Genomic DNA, 20818 nt, shown 5'->3' on the forward strand with positions numbered 1-20818 from the left:
AAATTCCGGCATTGCTGGGTCAATTCTGGATCAAATCCAAATTCTGCCATTGTCGGGTCAATTCTGGCAAGTTCCCAAGTATGAAGACACCACAATGGTTCTGGGAATTAATCCAAATTCCGGCATTGCTGGGTCAATTCTGGCAAGTTCCCAGACATGATGATACCACAATGGTTCTGGGAATCAAATCCATATTATGGCATTGCCGGGTCAATTCTGGCAAGTTCAAAAGTATGATGACACCACAATGGCTCCCAGAATTGAATCCAAATTCTGGCATTGCCGGGTCAATTCTGGCAAGCCCCCAGGTATGATGACACCACAATGGCCGGTCAATTCTGGCAAGCCCCCAGGTATGATGACACCACAATGGCCAGTTAATTCTAGCAAGTTCCCAGGTATGATGACACCACAATGGTTCTGGGAATTAATCCAAATTCCGGCATTGCTGGGTCAATTCTGGCAAGTTCCCAGACATGATGATACCACAATGGTTCTGGGAATCAAATCCATATTATGGCATTGCCGGGTCAATTCTGGCAAGCCCCCAGGTATGATGACACCACAATGGCCGGTCAATTCTGGCAAGCCCCCAGGTATGATGACACCACAATGGCCAGTTAATTCTAGCAAGTTCCCAGGTATGATGACACCACAATGGTTCTGGGAATCAAATCCAAATTCTGGCATTGCCGGGTCAATTCTGGCAAGTTCAAAAGTATGATGACACCACAATGGTTCCCGGAATTGAATCCAAATTCTGGCATTGCCGGGTCAATTCTGGCATGTTCCTGGGTATGATCACACCACTATGGCTGGTCAATTCTGGAAAGTACCCAGGTATGATGATACCACATAGGTTCCTGAAATTTAATACAAATTCTGGCATTGCCGGGTCAATTCTGGCAAGCCCCCAGGTATGATGACACCACAATGGCCTGTCAATTCTGGCAAGCCCCCAGGTATGATGACACCACAATGGCCAGTTAATTCTAGCAAGTTCCCAGGTATGATGACACCACAATGGTTCTGGGAATCAAATCCAAATTCTGGCATTGCCGGGTCAATTCCGGCAAGTTTCCAGGTATGACACAATGGCCGGTCAATTCTGGCAAGCCCCCAGGTATGATGACACCACAATGGCCGGTTAATTCTGGCAAGTTCCAAGGTATGATGATACCACAATGGTCAAATCCAAATTCTGGCAAGTTCAAAAGTATGATGACACCACAATGGTTCCTGGAATTGAATCCAAATTCTGGCATTGCCGGGTCAATTCTGGCATGTTCCTGGGTATGATCGCACCACTATGGCTGGTCAATTCTGGAAAGTACCCATGTATGATGATTCCATATAGGTTCCTAAAATTTAATACAAATTCTGCCATTGCCGGGTCAATTCCGGCAAGTTTCCAGGTATGACACCACAATGGCCGGTCAATTCTGGCAAGCCCCCAGGTATGATGACACCACAATGGCCAGTTAATTCTAGCAAGTTCCCAGGTATGATGACACCACAATGGTTCTGGGAATCAAATCCAAATTCTGGCATTGCCGGGTCAATTCTGGCAAGTTCAAAAGTATGATGACACCACAATGGTTCCCGGAATTGAATCCAAATTCTGGCATTGCCGGGTCAATTCGGGCAAGCCCCCAGGTATGATGACACCACAATGGCCGGTCAATTCTGGCAAGCCCCCAGGTATGATGACACCACAATGGCCGGTCAATTCTGGCAAGCCCCCAGGTATGATGACACCACAATGGCCGGTCAATTCTGGCAAGCCCCCAGCTATGATGACACCACAATGGCCGGTCAATTCTGGCAAGCCCCCAGGTATGATGACACCACAATGGCCGGTCAATTCTGGCAAGCCCCCAGGTATGATGACACCACAATGGCCGGTCAATTCTGGCAAGCCCCCAGCTATGATGACACCACAATGGCCGGTCAATTCTGGCAAGCCCCCAGGTATGATGACACCACAATGGCCGGTCAATTCTGGCAAGCCCCCAGGTATGATGACACCACAATGGCCGGTCAATTCTGGCAAGCCCCCAGGTATGATGACACCACAATGGCCGGTCAATTCTGGCAAGCCCCCAGCTATGATGACACCACAATGGCCGGTCAATTCTGGCAAGCCCCCAGGTATGATGACACTACAGTGGTTCCCGGAATTGAATACAAATTCTGGCATTGCCGGGTCAATTTTGGCAAGTTCAAAAGTATGATGACACCACAATGGCCGGTCAATTCTGGCAAGTACCCAGGTATGATGATTCCATATAGGTTCCTGAAATTTAATACAAATTCTGGCATTGCCGGGTCAATTCAGGCAAGTTTCTAGGTATGACACCACACTGGTTCCTGGAATTGGATCAAAATTCTTGCATTGCTCTGCAATTCCGGGAAGTTCCCAGACATGATGATACCACAATGGTTCTGGGAATCAAATCCATATTATGGCATTGCCGGGTCAATTCTGGCAAGTTCAAAAGTATGATGACACCACAATGGCTCCCAGAATTTAATCCAAATTTTGACATTGCCAAGTTAATTCTGACAAGTACCCAGGTACGATGATACCACATAGGTTCCTGAAATTGAATACAAACTCTGGCGTTGCCGGGTCAATTCCGGCAAGTTTCCAGGTATGGCACCACAATGGTTGCTGGAACTGAATCTAAATTCTTGTATTGTTCGGCAATTCCGGGAAGTTCCCAGGCATGAAGATACCACAATGGTTCCCGAGAACTGAATCCAAAGTCTGCCATTGCCGGGTAAATTCTGGCAAGCTACCAGGTATGGTGGCACCATAATGGTTCTGGGAATTGAATTCCGATTCTGGAAGTTTCCTCTGACTTCCTGCGGTGTCACCGGGACAGGAAGTGCGGGAAACTTCCCAGCAGGAAAAGGAAACATTCTATACAACAAAGGTTTTGCCTTCAGATACACATTTATATCTGTAAGAGGAAATAGATGAGATAAGAACTGAACACAATGCTTCCCCGAGGCGAAGGATCACAACTTGTGCGTGTCGGGAACGCACACCAGACCAGGCGCTCTCCTTGGAACACACCGAAACGCGCTGCCCTATAACCGAGGAGCCCGCTAATAGGAGAGCCAAAGCCGGTGTAGTGTCACATTTTGCTGCCTATCACAGGATGCTGCGGAAGTGACGTTGTTGCGTACTGCGCATGCGCGATGCGTTCCAAACACTCGCGCCGTGCGTTCCAACATAGTTTCGGCAATACAGTTCAGCGAAACCATCACATAATGTTACGGAAGTGACGTTACACACAACACAAACACTGGGCCGTGCGTCACAACACTAATACTTCCCTTGTTACCTAGTAGGTTTTGCATTGCTGGGACTTGTAGTGCCTATCCTGAGCTACATGCTTCAATGTTCAGTGTCCTAATCCCTATCCCTGAGCTTCAATGTTCAGTGTCCTCATCGAAGCAGGGGGATAAGGATGAGGACACTGAACATTGAAGCAGGGGGATAAGGATGAGGACACTGAACATTGAAGCTCGCGGATAGGGATGAGGACACTGAACATTGAAGCTTGGGGATAGGGATGAGGACACTGAACATTGAAGCTCGGGGATAGGGATGAGGACACTGAACATTGAAGCTTGCGGATAGGGATGAGGACACTGAACATTGAAGCTCGGGGATAGGGATGAGGACACTGAACATTGAAGCATGGGGATAGGGATGAGGACACTGAACATTGAAGCAGGGGGATAGGGATGAGGACACTGAACATTGAAGCTCGGGGATAAGGATGAGGACACTGAACATTGAAGCATGTAGCTCAGGATAGGCACTACAAGTCCCAGCAATGCAAAACCTACTAGGTAACAAGGGAAGTATTAGTGTTGTAACGAACGGCCCAGTGTTTGTGTTATGTGCAACATCACTTCCGTAACATTATGTGATGGTTTCGCTGAACTGTATTGCCGAAACTATGTTGGAACGCACGGCGCGAGTGTTTGGAACGCATTGCGCATGCGCAGTACGCAACAACGTCACTTCCGCAGCATCCTGTGATAGGCAGCAAAATGTGACACTACACCGGAGCATGTTATGATGGTTCTTCACATTCCATACCAAGCACATTGCAACGCACAGCAACCCACCAGGAGAGCCCAAGGGAAACGCAGAGCTGTGGATAAAATGTTACTTTATAGATATATCTGTACAGAACACTCAGACTTGGAGGAGCGCGCGGCGCGTTATGAGGAGGTCCGCTATTCGGTGATGAGGGAACAATGCGGACATTTGTGGTGGATCTCCTCCCAGAGTCTGGAGCAGGAAGTGCGGATCTGGAGATTGTTGTGATGACCTCAGAAATATCTCATCAGGGAAAAGGTCATAAAAAGGATGAAAAATGCCCGTCAGAGTCCTCCTTACGTCAGAGTCCTCCTTACACCAGAGTCGTCCTCACACCAGAGTCCTCCTTACACCAGAGTCGTCCTCACACCAGAGTCCTCCTTACACCACAGTCCTCCTTACACCAGAGTTCACCTTACACCAGAGTCATCCTTACATCTGAGATCAATTTCCTCCTTACACCACAGTCCTCCTTACACCAGAGATCAGAGTCCACCTTACACCACAGTCCACCTTACACCAGAGTTCACCTTACACTAGAGTCCTCCTTACACCAGAGATCAATTTCCTCCTTACGCCAGAGTCCTCCTTACATCAGAGATCAGAGTCCACCTTACATCAGAGATCAGAGTCCACCTTACATCAGAGATCAGAGTCCACCTTACATCAGAGATCAGAGTCCACCTTAAACCAGAGTCCTCCTTACACCAGAGTCCTCCTTACATCAGAGTTCACCTTACACCAGAGTCCTCCTTACATCTGAGATCAATTCCCTCCTCACACCAGAGTCCTCCTTACACCACAGTCCTCCTTACACCAGAGTTCACCTTACACCAGAGTCATCCTTACATCTGAGATCAATTTCCTCCTTACACCACAGTCCTCCTTACACCAGAGATCAGAGTCCACCTTACACCACAGTCCACCTTACACCAGAGTTCACCTTACACTAGAGTCCTCCTTACACCAGAGATCAATTTCCTCCTTACGCCAGAGTCCTCCTTACATCAGAGATCAGAGTCCACCTTACATCAGAGATCAGAGTCCACCTTACATCAGAGATCAGAGTCCACCTTAAACCAGAGTCCTCCTTACACCAGAGTCCTCCTTACATCAGAGTTCACCTTACACCAGAGTCCTCCTTACATCTGAGATCAATTCCCTCCTTACACCAGAGTCCTCCTTACACCAGAGATCAATTCCCTCCTTACACCAGAGTCCTCCTTACACCAGAGATCAATTTCCTCCTTACGCCAGAGTCCTCCTTACAACAGAGTCCACCTTACATCAGAGATCAGAGTCCACCTTACACCAGAGATCATATTCCACCTTAAACCAGAGTCCTCCTTACACCAGAGATCAGAGTCCTCCTTACATCAAAGTCCTCCTTACACCAGAGATCAGAGTCCTCCTTACATCAAAGTCCTCCTTACATCAGAGACCAGAGTCCTCCTTACATCAGAGTCCCCTCTTACCTTAGAGACCCCTTTCATCAGAGACCCCCTTACATCAGGTTTCCCATCAGAGTGCCGCCTTACATCAGGGTCTCCACCAGGGTTCCTTCTTACAAGAGAGTACCACCCCTTACATCAGAGTCCCCAACAGAGTCCCCCTTATATCAGGGTCCCCATCAGAGTCCATTTTTTACATCAGGGTCCCCATCAGATTCCTCCCTTATATCAGGATCTCCCCTTACATTAGGGTCCCCATCAGAGTCCCTCTTTAGAACAGCATTCCCAACAGAGTCGTCCCTTACATCAGGGTCCTCATCAGAGTCCTCTCTTACCTTAGAGTCCCCCCTTACATCAGGGTCTCCATCAGAGTCCCTCCTAATATCAGGGTCCTCACCAGAGTCCCTCCTAATATCAGGGTCCTCACCAGAGTCCCTCCTAATATCAGGGTCCTCACCAGAGTACCTCCTAATATCAGGGTCCTCACCAGAGTACCTCCTTACGTAACACAAGTTGTTGTACATTTTGTAAAATGCATCGTTTTGCTCACGTTGATGCGTTACACCAGTGTGAATGCAGATTATGGCCGGGGGGGGGGGTGGGTGGGGGGGGCTTCTCTATCATTTGGCTCTCCGGTACTGAGCCGCACTCTGTGCCAGAACCCGTCAGATAAGCCGGATTCCCGAGGTAATAAACACGGAGATATTGGGCTTAGCGGGCTCCAGATCAAAACGTAATTACCAGTTAATTAGAAAAATTCCAGTGCAGGGTCCAGAGACTGGTGTGGGGGTGTTCCTCTTATCTGGGGGGGGGAGGGCATGGCCAAATACACTTTATTGTCAAAAGTATTGGGACACCCGCCTTTACACGCACGTGAACTTTAATGGCCTCCCAATCTTAGTCTGTAGACTTCAATATTGAGTTGGCCCGCCCTTTGCAGCTATAACAGCTTCACCTCTTCTGGGAAGGAAGTCCACAAGGTTTAGGAGTGTGTCTACGGGAATGTTGGACCATTCTTCCAGAAGCGCATTTGTGATGTTGGATGAGAAGTCCTGCCTCGCAGTCTCCGCTCTAATTCACCCCAAAGGTGTTTTCCATCAGGTTGAGGTCAGGACTCTGTGCAGGCCAGCCAAGTTCCTCCACCCTAAACTCGCTCATCCATGTCTTTATGGACCTTGCTTTGTGCGCTGGCCCCAATCATTTGGTGGGGGGGGATTACGGTGTGGGGGGGTTGTTCCTCAGGGGTTGGGTTTGGACCCTTAGTTCCAGTGAAGGGAAGTCTTATGGCGTCAGCATACCAAGACATTTTGGACAATTTCATGCTCTCAACTTTGTGGGAACAGTTTGGGGACGGCCCCTTCCTGTCCCAACATGACTGCTCACCAGTGCACAAAGCAAGGTCCATAAAGATATGGCTGAGCGAGTTTAGGGTGGAGGAACTTGACCGGCCTGCACAGTGTCCTGACCTCAGAGTCCTTGTAGTTTCATGGCAGGATGCCCAATTTTTAGCCCAGAGAGCTTGCAATCAAACAGAGGTTATTGAAGGACACACTCATAGACACTAGGCCCCAGAGCTTGCAATCAAACCCTTCAAAACTTGGGATCCAGAACGTGCAGGGAATGCTGGGAGTTGTAGTTCCGGGGCAGGATGCCCAAGCTTTAGCCCCCAGAGCTTGCAATCAAGACCTTTAAAGATTTGGGATCCAGAACATGCAGGGAATGCTGGGAGTTGTGGGTTGTCCAAGCTTTAAGCCCACAGAGCTTACAATCTAATACAGAAAACCACATAATACTGGAGGAAGAATTCATAGACACTAGGCCGCAGAGCTTGCAATCAAGACCTTTAAAGCCTTGGGATCCAGAACATGCAGGGAATGCTGGGAGTTGTAGTTCCAAGGCAGAATGCCCAGGTTTTGGCCCACAGAGCTTGCAATTAAATACAGAAAAACACAGAATATTCAAGGATGCACCTATAGACACTAGGCCCCTAGAGCTTGCAATCAAGACCTTTAAATCTTGGGGTCCAGGCCACGGAGGGAATGCTGGGAGTTGTAGTTCCACAGCAGATACATTTATGCCAGGAGCTGGTCCCCGGGGCTGACAGGGAATGCTGGGAGTTGTAGTTCAATGTCAGTATGCTTAAGCTTTAGCCCACAGAGCTTACAACTGATTGCAGAACACCGCAGATTACCTGAGGACGCACATTTGGGGGTCTAGCCCCCAGAGCTTGCAATCAAGACCTTTAAAACTTGGGGTTCAGGCCACGGAGGTAATGCTGGGAGTTGTAGTTCTGAATGCACTGCGCTCTCTCCCTGAACTTACAATTACAAATACAAGGCCATATGTTGCTTTAGGATGCCCAAGCTTTAGCCCACAGAGCTTACAATCGAATACAGAAAACCACACATTACCAGAGGACGCACACATAGACACTCGCCCCCAGAGCTTGCAATCTAGACTTTTAAGACTTACAGCTCACCTCATTCTTATTTAAAGATGGTGACAGCATAGAATACAGAAAAAAAAAAAAAAAGGAGGAAGCAACATACATTCGCCCCCCAGAGCTTGCAATCAAGACCTTTAAATCTTGGGGTCCAGGCCACACAGGGAATGCTGGGAGTTGTAGTCCTGAGCGCACTGCGACCGCCCTGCACTTATAATTACATAGGCTCAGTTGATTCAGGAAGCCCACAGAGCTTACATTTGAATGCAGAAAACCACACACATATTGAAATTAGCCCCCAGAGCTTGCAATCGAATACAGAAAACCATAGATTACCAGAGGACATACATAAAGACACTCACCCCCAGAGCTTACAGTCCGAAAGACACTCACCCACAGAGCTTACAGTCCGAAAGACACTCACCCACAGAGCTTACAGTCCAATAGACACTCACCCACAGAGCTTACAGTCCGAAAGACACTCACCCACAGAGCTTACAGTCCAATAGACACTCACCCACAGAGCTTACAGTCCAATAGACATGAGCCCCCAGAGCTTACAGTCCAATAGACATGAGCCCCCAGAGCTTACAGTCCGATAGACATGAGCCCCCAGAGCTTACAAGTCAATAGAGAAAACCCCATACATATAGACACTTGCCCTCTAACGCTTACAATTGGATAGCTACTAGCCCCCAGAGCTTACAATCGAAGACAGAAAACCCCACACATATAGACACTCGCCCCCAGAGCTTACAATCGGACAACTACTAGCCCCCTAAGCTTACAATCGAATACAGAAAACCTCACACATATAGTCACTTGCCCCCAGAGCTTACAATTAAATGCAGAAAATCCCACACATATAGACACTTGCCCCCAGAGCTTACACTTGGATAGCTACTAGCCCCCAGAGCTTACAATCGAATAGACACTAGCCCCCAGAGCTTACACTCGGATAGCTACTAGCCCCCAGAGCTTACACTCGGATAGCTACTAGCCCCCAGAGCTTACAATCGAATAGACACTAGCCCCCAGAGCTTACACTCGGATAGCTACTAGCCCCCAGAGCTTACACTCGGATAGCTACTAGCCCCCAGAGCTTACACTCGGATAGCTACTAGCCCCCAGAGCTTACAATCGAATAGACACTAGCCCCCAGAGCTTACACTCGGATAGCTACTAGCCCCCAGAGCTTACACTCGGATAGCTACTAGCCCCCAGAGCTTACACTCGGATAGCTACTAGCCCCCAGAGCTTACACTCGGATAGCTACTAGCCCCCAGAGCTTACAATCGAATAGACACTAGCCCCCAGAGCTTACACTCGGATAGCTACTAGCCCCCAGAGCTTACACTCGGATAGCTACTAGCCCCCAGAGCTTACAATCGAATAGACACTAGCCCCCAGAGCTTACACTCGGATAGCTACTAGCCCCCAGAGCTTACACTCGGATAGCTACTAGCCCCCAGAGCTTACACTTGGATAGACACTTGCCCCCGGAGCTTACAATCAGATAGATACTAGCCCCCAGAGCTTACAATCAAATAGACACTTGCCCCCTAAGCTTAAAATTGGATAGCTGTTAGCCCCCAGAGATAACAATTGAATAGACACTTGCCCCCAGAGCTTACAATTGAATACAGAAAATCCCACACATATAGACACTTGCCCCCAGAGCTTACACTCGGATAGCTACTAGCCCCCAGAGCTTACAATCGAATAGACACTAGCCCCTAGAGCTTACACTCGGATAGCTACTAGCCCCCAGAGCTTACACTCGGATAGCTACTAGCCCCCAGAGCTTACAATCGAATAGACACTTGCCCCCAGAACTTACAATCAGATAGCTACTAGCCCCCAGAGCTTACAATCGAATACAGAAAACCCCACACATATAGTCAATTGTCCCCAGAGCTTACAATCGGATAACTACTAGCCCCCAGAGCTTACAATCGAATACAGAAAAGCACACACATATAGAGACTTGCCCCCAGAGCTTACAATTAAACGCAGAAAATCCCACACATATAGACACTTGCCCCCAGAGCTTACACTCAGATAGCTACTAGCCCCCAGAGCTTACAATCGAATAGACACTTGCCCCCAGAGCTTACACTTGGATAGCTACTAGCCCCCAGAGCTTACAATCGAATAGACACTAGCCCCCAGAGCTTACACTTGGATAGACACTTGCCCCCAGAGCTTACAATCAGATAGATACTAGCCCCCAGAGCTTACAATCGAATAGACACTAGCCCCCAGAGCTTACACTCGGATAGCTACTAGCCCCCAGAGCTTACACTCGGATAGCTACTAGCCCCCAGAGCTTACAATCGAATAGACACTAGCCCCCAGAGCTTACACTCGGATAGCTACTAGCCCCCAGAGCTTACACTCGGATAGCTACTAGCCCCCAGAGCTTACAATCGAATAGACACTTGCCCCCAGAGCTTACAGTCAAATAGACACTTGCCCCCAGAGCTTACACTTGGATAGCTACTAGCCCCCAGAGCTTACAATCGAATAGACACTAGCCCCCAGAGCTTACACTCGGATAGCTACTAGCCCCCAGAGCTTACACTTGGATAGACACTTGCCCCCGGAGCTTACAATCAGATAGATACTAGCCCTCAGAGCTTACACTTGGATAGACACTTGCCCCCGGAGCTTACAATCAGATAGATACTAGCCCCCAGAGCTTACACTTGGATAGCTACTAGCCCCCAGAGCTTACAATCGAATAGACACTAGCCCCCAGAGCTTACACTCGGATAGCTACTAGCCCCCAGAGCTTACACTTGGATAGACACTTGCCCCCGGTGCTTACAATCAGATAGATACTAGCCCTCAGAGCTTACACTTGGATAGACACTTGCCCCCGGAGCTTACAATCAGATAGATACTAGCCCCCAGAGCTTACACTTGGATAGCTACTAGCCCCCAGAGCTTACAATCGAATAGCTACTAGCCCCCAGAGCTTACACTCGGATAGCTACTAGCCCCCAGAGCTTACACTTGGATAGACACTTGCCCCCGGAGCTTACAATCAGATAGATACTAGCCCCCAGAGCTTACAATCAAATAGACACTTGCCCCCTAAGCTTAAAATTGGATAGCTGTTAGCCCCCAAAGATAACAATTGAATAGACACTTGCCCCCAGAGCTTACAATTGAATACAGAAAATCCCACACATATAGACACTTGCCCCCAGAGCTTACACTCGGATAGCTACTAGCCCCCAGAGCTTACACTTGGATAGACACTTGCCCCCGGAGCTTACAATCAGATAGATACTAGCCCCCAGAGCTTACAATCAAATAGACACTTGCCCCCTAAGCTTAAAATTGGATAGCTGTTAGCCCCCAAAGATAACAATTGAATAGACACTTGCCCCCAGAGCTTACAATTGAATACAGAAAATCCCACACATATAGACACTTGCCCCCAGAGCTTACACTCGGATAGCTACTAGCCCCCAGAGCTTACACTCGGATAGCTACTAGCCCCCAGAGCTTACAATCGAATAGACACTTGCCCCCAGAACTTACAATCAGATAGCTACTAGTCCCCAGAGCTTACAATCGAATACAGAAAACCCCACACATATAGTCAATTGTCCCCAGAGCTTACAATCGGATAACTACTAGCCCCCAGAGCTTACAATCGAATACAGAAAAGCACACACATATAGAGACTTGCCCCCAGAGCTTACAATTAAACGCAGAAAATCCACACATATAGACACTTGCCCCCAGAGCTTACACTCGGATAGCTACTAGCCCCCAGAGCTTACAATCGAATAGACACTTGCCCCCAGAGCTTACACTTGGATAGCTACTAGCCCCCAGAGCTTACACTCGGATAGCTACTAGCCCCCAGAGCTTACAATCGAATAGACACTTGCCCCCAGAGCTTACACTTGGATAGCTACTAGCCCCCAGAGCTTACAATCGAATAGACACTTGCCCCCAGAGCTTACACTCGGATAGCTACTAGCCCCCAGAGCTTACAATCGAATAGACACTTGCCCCCAGAGCTTACACTTGGATAGCTACTAGCCCCCAGAGCTTACAATCGAATAGACACTAGCCCCCAGAGCTTACAATCGAATAGACACTTGCCCCCAGAGCTTACAATCAGATAGATACTAGCCCCCAGAGCTTACAATCGAATACAGAAAACCACACACATATAGTCAATTGTCCCAAGAGCTTACAATCGAATAGACACTTGCCCCCTAAGCTTAAAATTGGATAGCTGTTAGCCCCCAGAGCTTACAATTGAATACAGAAAACCCCACACCTATAGACGCTCGCCCCCAGAGCTTACAATCTAGACCTCTAAGCCTGGGTTGCAGCTGGCGGCACTCTCGTGGAAGGGCGGTGCCACTTACCGGTGTCTCAGACGGTGGTCCCGCCGTGGCAGTGATGGCATCACTCCGCTCCCCTCTGATCCCAGGATTCCCTCATCGGATTATGTCACCCGGCCGGCTCTTCCTGTTTCCCGGACACTGCGCTCTCCTCTCCTCCGCTCTTCCCTGCTCTCCTCTCTCCTTCACTCTCCTCTCCTCCACTCCCCTCTCCTCCGCTCTCCTCTCCCTTCCAAGATTCTGGTCCAAACTTTTCTTTTCTCTTTTTTTTTTTCCCTGTCCCACCAGCTGTTTCCTCCTTCGCTGTCCCCTCGGCTGCCTTCCCTGATCTGACTGCTGATCCCAACGTCGCTCCCTCCTCTCCTCCACCCCTCCCTGTGCCGCGCTCTTCTCCCTCCCTCCCTCCCTCTGGCTCAGGTTGGAGACATAAAACCAGCTCAGCTCTTTGATAGGATCTTTCAAGCCTTGATCCCTTTGGAAGCCCTGCTGGGGAATCACAGGGTGTCATTCAGCCGGGAACAAAACACCTTTAATGGGCTCCTTTCTTCTGCAGGTGGAACAATGGAGCCGGGAGTGGAGTTCACATAAAGGGGAACTCCGGCCTTCCCCGCAGTCCTGCGCCGTTCTACCGACTCCTCAGATTTCACAATGTGCATTAGAAGCGGCAGCAAGTCAGATAGAGCCTGCCTCATTTCCTGGCTGGAGGACACCCAACATCATCTAGCTATTTTTTCCCCAGCCTGACTTCCATGGCCCTTTTTACTAGAAGGGTGGGGGGGGGGGGGGGCAGAAGGGACACGTGCCCCAGACTCAGTGGTACAGCCTGACTTCCCTGGCCCCGCCCCTTTCACAAGGAGTGTTGGGGGGGCAGAAGGGGCACATGCCCCAGACTCAGTGGTACAGCCTGACTGTACCTGGCCCCGCCCCTTTCAAAAGGAGTGGGGGGGCAGAAGGGTCACATGCCCCAGACTCAGTGGTACAGCCTGACTGTCCCTGGCCCCGCCCCTTTCACAAGGAGTGGGGGGGGCAGAAGGGGGCACGTGCCCCAGACTCAGTGGTACAGCCTAACTGTCCTTGGCCCCACCTCTTTCACAAGGAGTGTGGGGGGCAGAAGGGGGCACGTGCCCCAGACTCAGTGGTACAGCCTGACTTCCCTGGCCCCGCCCCTTTCACAAGGAGTGGGGGGGCAGAAGGGTCACATGCCCCAGACTCAGTGGTACAGCCTAACTGTCCCTGGCCCTGCCCCTTTCACAAGGAGTGGGGGGGGGGGGGGCAGAAGGGGGCACGTGCCCCAGACTCAGTGGTACAGCCCGACTTCCCTGGCCCCGCCCCTTTCACAAGGAGTGGGGGGGGCAGAAGGGACACGTGCCCCAGACTCAGTGGAACAGCCTGACTGTCCCTGGCCCTGCCCCTTTCACAAGGAGTGGGGGGGGCAGAAGGGACACATGCCCCAGACTCAGTGGTACAGCCTAATTGTCCCTGGCCCTGCCCCTTTCACAAGGAGTGGGGGGGCAGAAGGGACACGTGCCCCAGACTCAGTGGTACAGCCTGACTTCCTTGGCCCCGCCCCTTTCACAAGGAGTGTTGGGGGGGCAGAAGGGTCACATGCCCCAGACTCAGTGGTACAGCCTGACTGTCCCTGGCCCCGCCCCTTTCACAAGGAGTGGGGGGGGCAGAAGGGGGCACGTGCCCCAGACTCAGTGGTACAGCCTAACTGTCCTTGGCCCCACCTCTTTCACAAGGAGTGTGGGGGGCAGAAGGGGGCACGTGCCCCAGACTCAGTGGTACAGCCTGACTTCCCTGGCCCCGCCCCTTTCACAAGGAGTGGGGGGGCAGAAGGGTCACATGCCCCAGACTCAGTGGTACAGCCTAACTGTCCCTGGCCCTGCCCCTTTCACAAGGAGTGGGGGGGGGGGGGGCAGAAGGGGGCACGTGCCCCAGACTCAGTGGTACAGCCCGACTTCCCTGGCCCCGCCCCTTTCACAAGGAGTGGGGGGGGGCAGAAGGGACACGTGCCCCAGACTCAGTGGAACAGCCTGACTGTCCCTGGCCCTGCCCCTTTCACAAGGAGTGGGGGGGGCAGAAGGGACACATGCCCCAGACTCAGTGGTACAGCCTAATTGTCCCTGGCCCTGCCCCTTTCACAAGGAGTGGGGGGGCAGAAGGGACACGTGCCCCAGACTCAGTGGTACAGCCTGACTTCCTTGGCCCCGCCCCTTTCACAAGGAGTGTTGGGGGGGCAGAAGGGGCACATGCCCCAGACTCAGTGGTACAGCCTGACTGTACCTGGCCCCGCCCCTTTCAAAAGGAGTGGGGGGGCAGAAGGGGCACATGCCCCAGACTCAGTGGTACAGCCTGACTGTCCCTGGCCCCGCCCCTTTCTTCAGAGCCAGAACAAGGATGGGGGGGGGGCAGAAGGAACACATGCCCCAGACTGTCTTCCCTGGCTCACTCCTTTTATCAGAGCCGGGACAAGAATTGGGGGGGGGACAGAAGGGGGAACATGCCCCAGACTGACTGTCCCTGGCCCATCAGAGCTGGGACAATGATGGGGGGAGGCAGAAGGGACACGTGCCCCAGATTGACTGTCCCTGGCTCACCCCTTTTATCAGAGCTGGGACAAGGATGAAGGGGGGCAGAAGGGTAACGTGCCCCAGATTGACTGTCCCTGCCCCGCCCATTAGAGCTGGGTCAAGGATGGGGGGGGGAGAATGGGCACATGCCCCAGTATAAAAAATAAAAAATTCTCCCAAACCCCGATAAAGATGAAGAGAGAAGAATGTATTTGTAGTCTAAATCAGGAGATCATCCAAAGTACTTCCCCCAGAGATACAGTACTGGAGTGAGCGTTGTCTGCGTGATGTGATTGGCTCAGTGATCTCTGTACAGCGCTGCAGTATATGTCAGAGCTATATAAATATAAAATAATAATAGTGTGTGACTGTGGGGGGAGGGGACATTAGAGTGTAAGCTCCTCTGTACAGAGACTGATGTGACTGTGGGGGAGGGGATATTAGAGTGTAAGCTCCTCTGTACAGAGACTGATGTGACTGTGGGGGGAGGGGATATTAGAGCGTAAGCTCCTCTGGTACAGAGACTGATGTGATGTGGGGGGAGGGGACATTAGAGTGTAAGCTCCTCTGTACAGAGACTGATGTGACTGTGGGGGGAGGGGATGTTAGAGTGTAAGCTCCTCTGTACAGAGACTGATGTGACTGTGGGGGGAGGGGACATTAGAGTGTAAGCTCCTCTGATACAGAGACTGATGTGACTGTGGGGGGGAGGGGACATTAGAGTGTAAGCTCCTCTGTACAGAGACTGATGTGACTGTGGGGGGGGGGGGACATTAGAGTGTAAGCTCCTCTGATACAGAGACTGATGTGACTGTGGGGGGAGGGGATATTAGAGTGTAAGCACCTCTGTACAGAGACTGATGTGACTGTGGGGGGGGGGGAGGGGACATTAGAGTGTAAGCTCCTCTGTACAGAGACCGATGTGACTGTGGGGGGGGGGACATTAGAGTGTAAGCTTCTCTGTACAGAGACTGATGTGACTGTGGGGGGGAGGGGACATTAGAGTGTAAGCTCCTCTGTACAGAGACTGATGTGACTGTGGGGGGAGGGGACATTAGAGTGTAAGCTCCTCTGGTACAGAGACTGATGTGATTGGCTCAGTGATCTCTGTACAGCGCTATGGTATATGTCATAGCCTTATAAATGTATAATAATAACTATTTACACAAGCAACGCATATTAATAACTGTGTTTCTATATCGTTGTGTGTATTGTGGTGCCATCTAGTGGTCACGCTGTGTAAGCACCCCCTCCTTCCAATGCCTCATTGTCCTCTGATGATGGCTTGTGTGACATTTATCCTGTTTTTCCCCCCTGAGAAGGCGGCTGGGAAGGAGGCAGCCGTATACTAATTATGTGTTTCCCAAATTACCTTTAAAAAAAAAAAAAAGAAAGTCAGATGTTTGTCAAGGAGAGTTACACGGATTACTTCCTGTCAGATGTAATAAAACTTTTTTTTTATGGGAGCCCCGGGGCCCCCGTCAGTCCTGCTTATCCAGATCTACCATCAGCTCCTGGAAGGGAGAAAGTAGTTGGTGCAAAATGTTTATAAGAAGACAAAAAAATAAAATTATATATATATATATATATATATATATATATATATTTATATTTATTTTTTTATTATTTATTATTAATTAATTAAATTTAATTATTAATTCTTATTTTTAATTCATAAATATATAATGTATTTGTATTTCAATATAAACAGCGATATTATATATACATACACAGTATCTCACCAAAGCGTAACTTATTTACATTTCTGGAAATCTTTTCTTCTCTCTTTTCATGTGACAACACTGAAGAAATGACACTTGTCTACCGCCGGCAACAAAAGTCAGTACACCCCCTAAGTGAAAATATCCAAGTTGGGCCCAATTAGACATTTTCCCTCCCCCCCCCCCCCCCCCCAGTGTCATGTGACTCATTAGTGTTACAAGGTCTCAGGTGTGAATGGGGAGCAGGTGTGTTAAATTTGGTGTTATCGCTCTCACTCTCTCATACTGGTCACTGGAAGTTAAACATGGCACCTCACAACAAAGAACTCTCTGAGGATCTGAAAAAAAAAGAATTGTTGCTCTACATAAAGATGGCTAGGCTGTAAGAAGATTGCCAAGACCCTGAAACTGAGCTGCAGCACGGTGGCCAAGACCATACAGCGGTATAACAGGACAGGCTCCACTCAGAACAGGCCTCGTCATGGTCCACCAGAGAAGTTGAGGTCACGTGCTCAGCATCATATCCAGAGGTTGTCTTTGGGAAATAGACGTATGAGTGTTGCCAGCATTGCTGCAGAGGTTGTAGGGGGGGAGGGGGGGTCAGCCTGTCAGTGCTCAGGGAGCGACGAGGCAACATCTGAAGAGAAGAACAGAAGACGGCAACAGCGGCGACAGAAGACCGGGCCACCGCCTGTAAAAGAGCTAGAAGAAGGCGCGGTGGCCCGGCAAGAAGAACCGAAGAGGGGGACAAGACCCCCGAAGTCGGAAGAAGAGGGCGGCGGCGAAGAAGAAAGCCGGGCTCCTCCGCTAGCAAAAGAGCTAGCAGAAGATAGCGGAGGAGTCCGGCGAGAAGACCCCCGGAGCTGTGCAATAAACTATTTTAACCCTTGTGTGTTGTGTTTTTTTATACTTTTTTTTACAGGTGAATGGGTAGGGGTACATTGTACCCCATACTCATTCACATAGGGTGGGGGGCCGGGATCCGGGGGCTCCCTTATTAAAGGGGGCTTCCGGATTCCGATAAGCCCCGTCGCCCGCAGACCCCGACAACCAACGGCCAGGGTTGTCGGGAAGAGGCCCTTGTCCTCATCAACCTGGGGACAAGGTGCTTTGGGGTGAGGGGGGGCCGCGCGGCTCGGTACGGCTCAGGGGGGGCGCTCGCTCGTCCCCACCCCCTTTCCTGGCCGGCCGGGTAGCGTGCTCGGATAAGGGTCTGGTATGGATCTGGGGGGGACCCCCACGCCGTTTTTTCGGCGTAGGGGGTTCCCCTTAGAATCCATACCAGACCTAAGGGCCTGGTATGCTCTCGGAGGCGGAACCCACGGCAATTTTTTTTCATAAATTTGGCGTGGAGTTCCCCCTTCAGAGCTCATTCTCTGATTGGCCACGGCAAAAGTCGCCTGGCCTGGGGCGACTTAAAGTCGCGTTGTAAGTCTAAGCCGTGTTCAAGTCGTCTCCAAGTTGCGTGTGTGAACCGGCTCTTACAAAAATTATATAAACATGGACCCCGAGGCTACTCTTGTCAATAGACGTTGAGAAAGCATTTGACAGAGTGGACTGGGGGGTTCATGTTAATGACATTACAGGAGCCGGGAATCAGCACCCAAGAACGATCCAATGGATTTTGGAGATATATAGGCAGCCGTCAGGGATTCTGTCTCACCCCTTTGACCTGTGGCAGGGTTGCCCTCTTTCCCCATTATTATTTATATTAACTTTTGAGCCGTTGCTCGCATCTATTAGAAATAATCTGGATATAAAGGGGGGAAAAAATAGAAGAGGAGGAATATAAGGTGGCAGCATATCCGGATGACATTTAATTTTTCTAATCCTAGAATAACATTACCTAATATAATGAAGAGATCGAAAGAATATGGTGAGGTATCAAACTTTAAAATAAATCTTTCAAAATCAGAAATTTTAAACATAAACAGAGGCAAAAAAGAACAATAACGTCTACAAGAAAAAACTCCCATTTAAATGGCAAAAAAAAATAATAATATCTGGGGATATATTCTAACTGCGAATTGGAAATACCCATATAAAAAACAAACAATATCTCCCTGATAAATGATATTAAAGGGGTTGTAAAGGTTCGTGTTTTTTCACCTTAGTACATCCTATGCATTAAGGTGAAAAAACTTCTAGCAGTGACCGGCCCCCCCAACACCCCCCATTTTACTTACCTGAGCCCCGTAATTCCCTCGGCGGAGACGCACTTTCCCTCTCGCAACGGGGTCCCGCCTCCTGATTGGATAGATTGGTAGAAGCACAGCCATTGGCTCCCGCTGCTGTCAATCAAATCCAATGATGCGGGCGCCGGGCCTGAGTCCAGAATTTGCGTCCACGGACGCAAATGCTGGATTCGGGAGCGCGCCCGCAAGGTAACCCCCCTCGGGAACCACCTCTCTTAAGAGGTTATCTGATGCGAGAAGGAGTCGCGAGAGCCGCTGAGGGACCCCAGAAGAGGACGATCGGGGGCCCACTCTGTGCAAAACGAGCTGCACACAGTGGAGGTAAGTCTGACACCTTTGTTATTTAAAAAAGAAATAAAAGGTTTACAATCACTTTAACCACTTCAGCCCCGGAAAATTTGGCTACTCAACGACCGGCCTTCCTTTTTTTTTGCGATATGGTGCTGCGTTGCTTTAACTGACAATTGCGCGGTCGTTCAACAGCGTGCGTTTCAGCTGCGCTCCACAGAGCCGCTATTGTACCCGGAAGAGACGTCGGTACGTGGTAGCGCCTCACGTACGTTTCGTTTGCGAACGTCTTCGGAGGCAGTACCAGGCATCCGATGTGTACGTCATATATATAGGCCAGTGCTAAACTCGCGTTGTTAGCGTTTCTCAGCAACCCTAGAAGCCACCTATGCTTGTCCCCGTAGATGTAGATTGGGTTTTGAGGACTTATCTTTGGAACGTGGTAGCGCCTCACGTACGTTTCGTTCGCGAACGTCTTCAGAGGCGGTTCCAGGTATCCGATGTGTACGTCATATATATATATATAGGCCAGCGCTAAACACGCGCTGTTAGCGTTTCTCAGCAACCCTAGAAGCCACCTATGCTTGTCCCCGTAGATGTAGATTGGGTTTTTGAGGACTTATCTTTGGAACGTGGTAGCGCCTCACGTACGTTTCGTTCGCGAACGTCTTCAGAGGCGGTACCAGGCATCCGATGTGTACGTCATATATATATATATATATATATATATATATATATATATATATATATATATATATATATATAGGGCAGTGCTAAACGCTCGCTGTTAGCGTTTCTCAGCAACCCTAGAAGCCACCTATGCTTGTCCCCGTAGATGTAGATTGGGTTTTTGAGGACTTATCTTTGGAAAACCTGCTTTTTAACAATTTTTTCTTGGATTTTGTTTTACGATTTTTTTTTTGTGTTTTTTAATATAATATACACTTTTTATAATAAATATTTTTTTCCAAAAACCTTTTACTACTCTATGGGAGCCCTTATTATTTTTTGGTTGAGCCTGGGGTGGTTGCTCTGTTTTTATGTTGTTTTCCCCTTTTATTTCTCCTTTGTTGCATCTCTGTGCTGCTGATCTCCTGCAGCCTCTTTGCAGCCACTTCCCAACCAACCACACATCCACAGAGCAATGGCTGCATGGCCTTACTCAGGGAACGTCTCCTCCTTGATGGCGGCTGGCCCCGTTTCAAATGCTACATTTTGCATCAACCTACCTCCTTGTCTGATCAGCATGGTCACCTTGCTGACTTGGCACCATCCACAGGCAGCTTCACTCTTCAAATAAGACACAGCAGTTGAATCCAAACTGAGACAATTGCAGTACAGAGGATGCATTTCCAGTCATTTTTGAAGCGCAAGGAGGCAACATGCCCATTCTCTGACTGAAGGGAACATGGTAGAAGCTGGGAGGGTCTAGCTAGGACTAACCAACTAGCACTAAAGAGGAGGAGAGGACAGAGGAAGATACCAAAAAAATATATATATAACATTAGTAAACAAGTTGTAGTGGCACAGAAACTGCCACTAGATGTCAGCATACTACAGAAAACTCAAGCCCTAGAAAAACAGAGGAAGTGTGGTGTGAAAGGGGTGACAACAGGGGAGCACTATTGGGAGAGCGTTGTCACCCAGGATA

At 49.6% G+C, this 20818-nt stretch overlaps 1 protein-coding gene across 2 annotated transcripts in view; it reads right to left on the bottom strand.

Annotated features, from left to right (window-relative positions):
- ARHGEF2 (Rho/Rac guanine nucleotide exchange factor 2) overlaps positions 1-12742 on the bottom strand; it is a 233614-nt gene extending 220872 nt beyond the window's left edge. For both annotated transcript variants that reach the window (XM_077463972.1, XM_077463971.1), the window contains exon 1: positions 12415-12742. The gene's annotated coding sequence lies outside the window, so the exon portion shown is untranslated. The remainder of the gene's footprint in view (positions 1-12414) is intronic.
- Positions 12743-20818: the final 8076 nt, after the last annotated feature.

The sequence above is a fragment of the Lithobates pipiens genome, unplaced genomic scaffold (assembly GCF_037356315.1).
Source record: "Lithobates pipiens isolate NorthernLeopardFrog02 unplaced genomic scaffold, aLitPip1_a1.2 Scaffold_30, whole genome shotgun sequence".
NCBI lineage: Eukaryota > Metazoa > Chordata > Amphibia > Anura > Ranidae > Lithobates > Lithobates pipiens.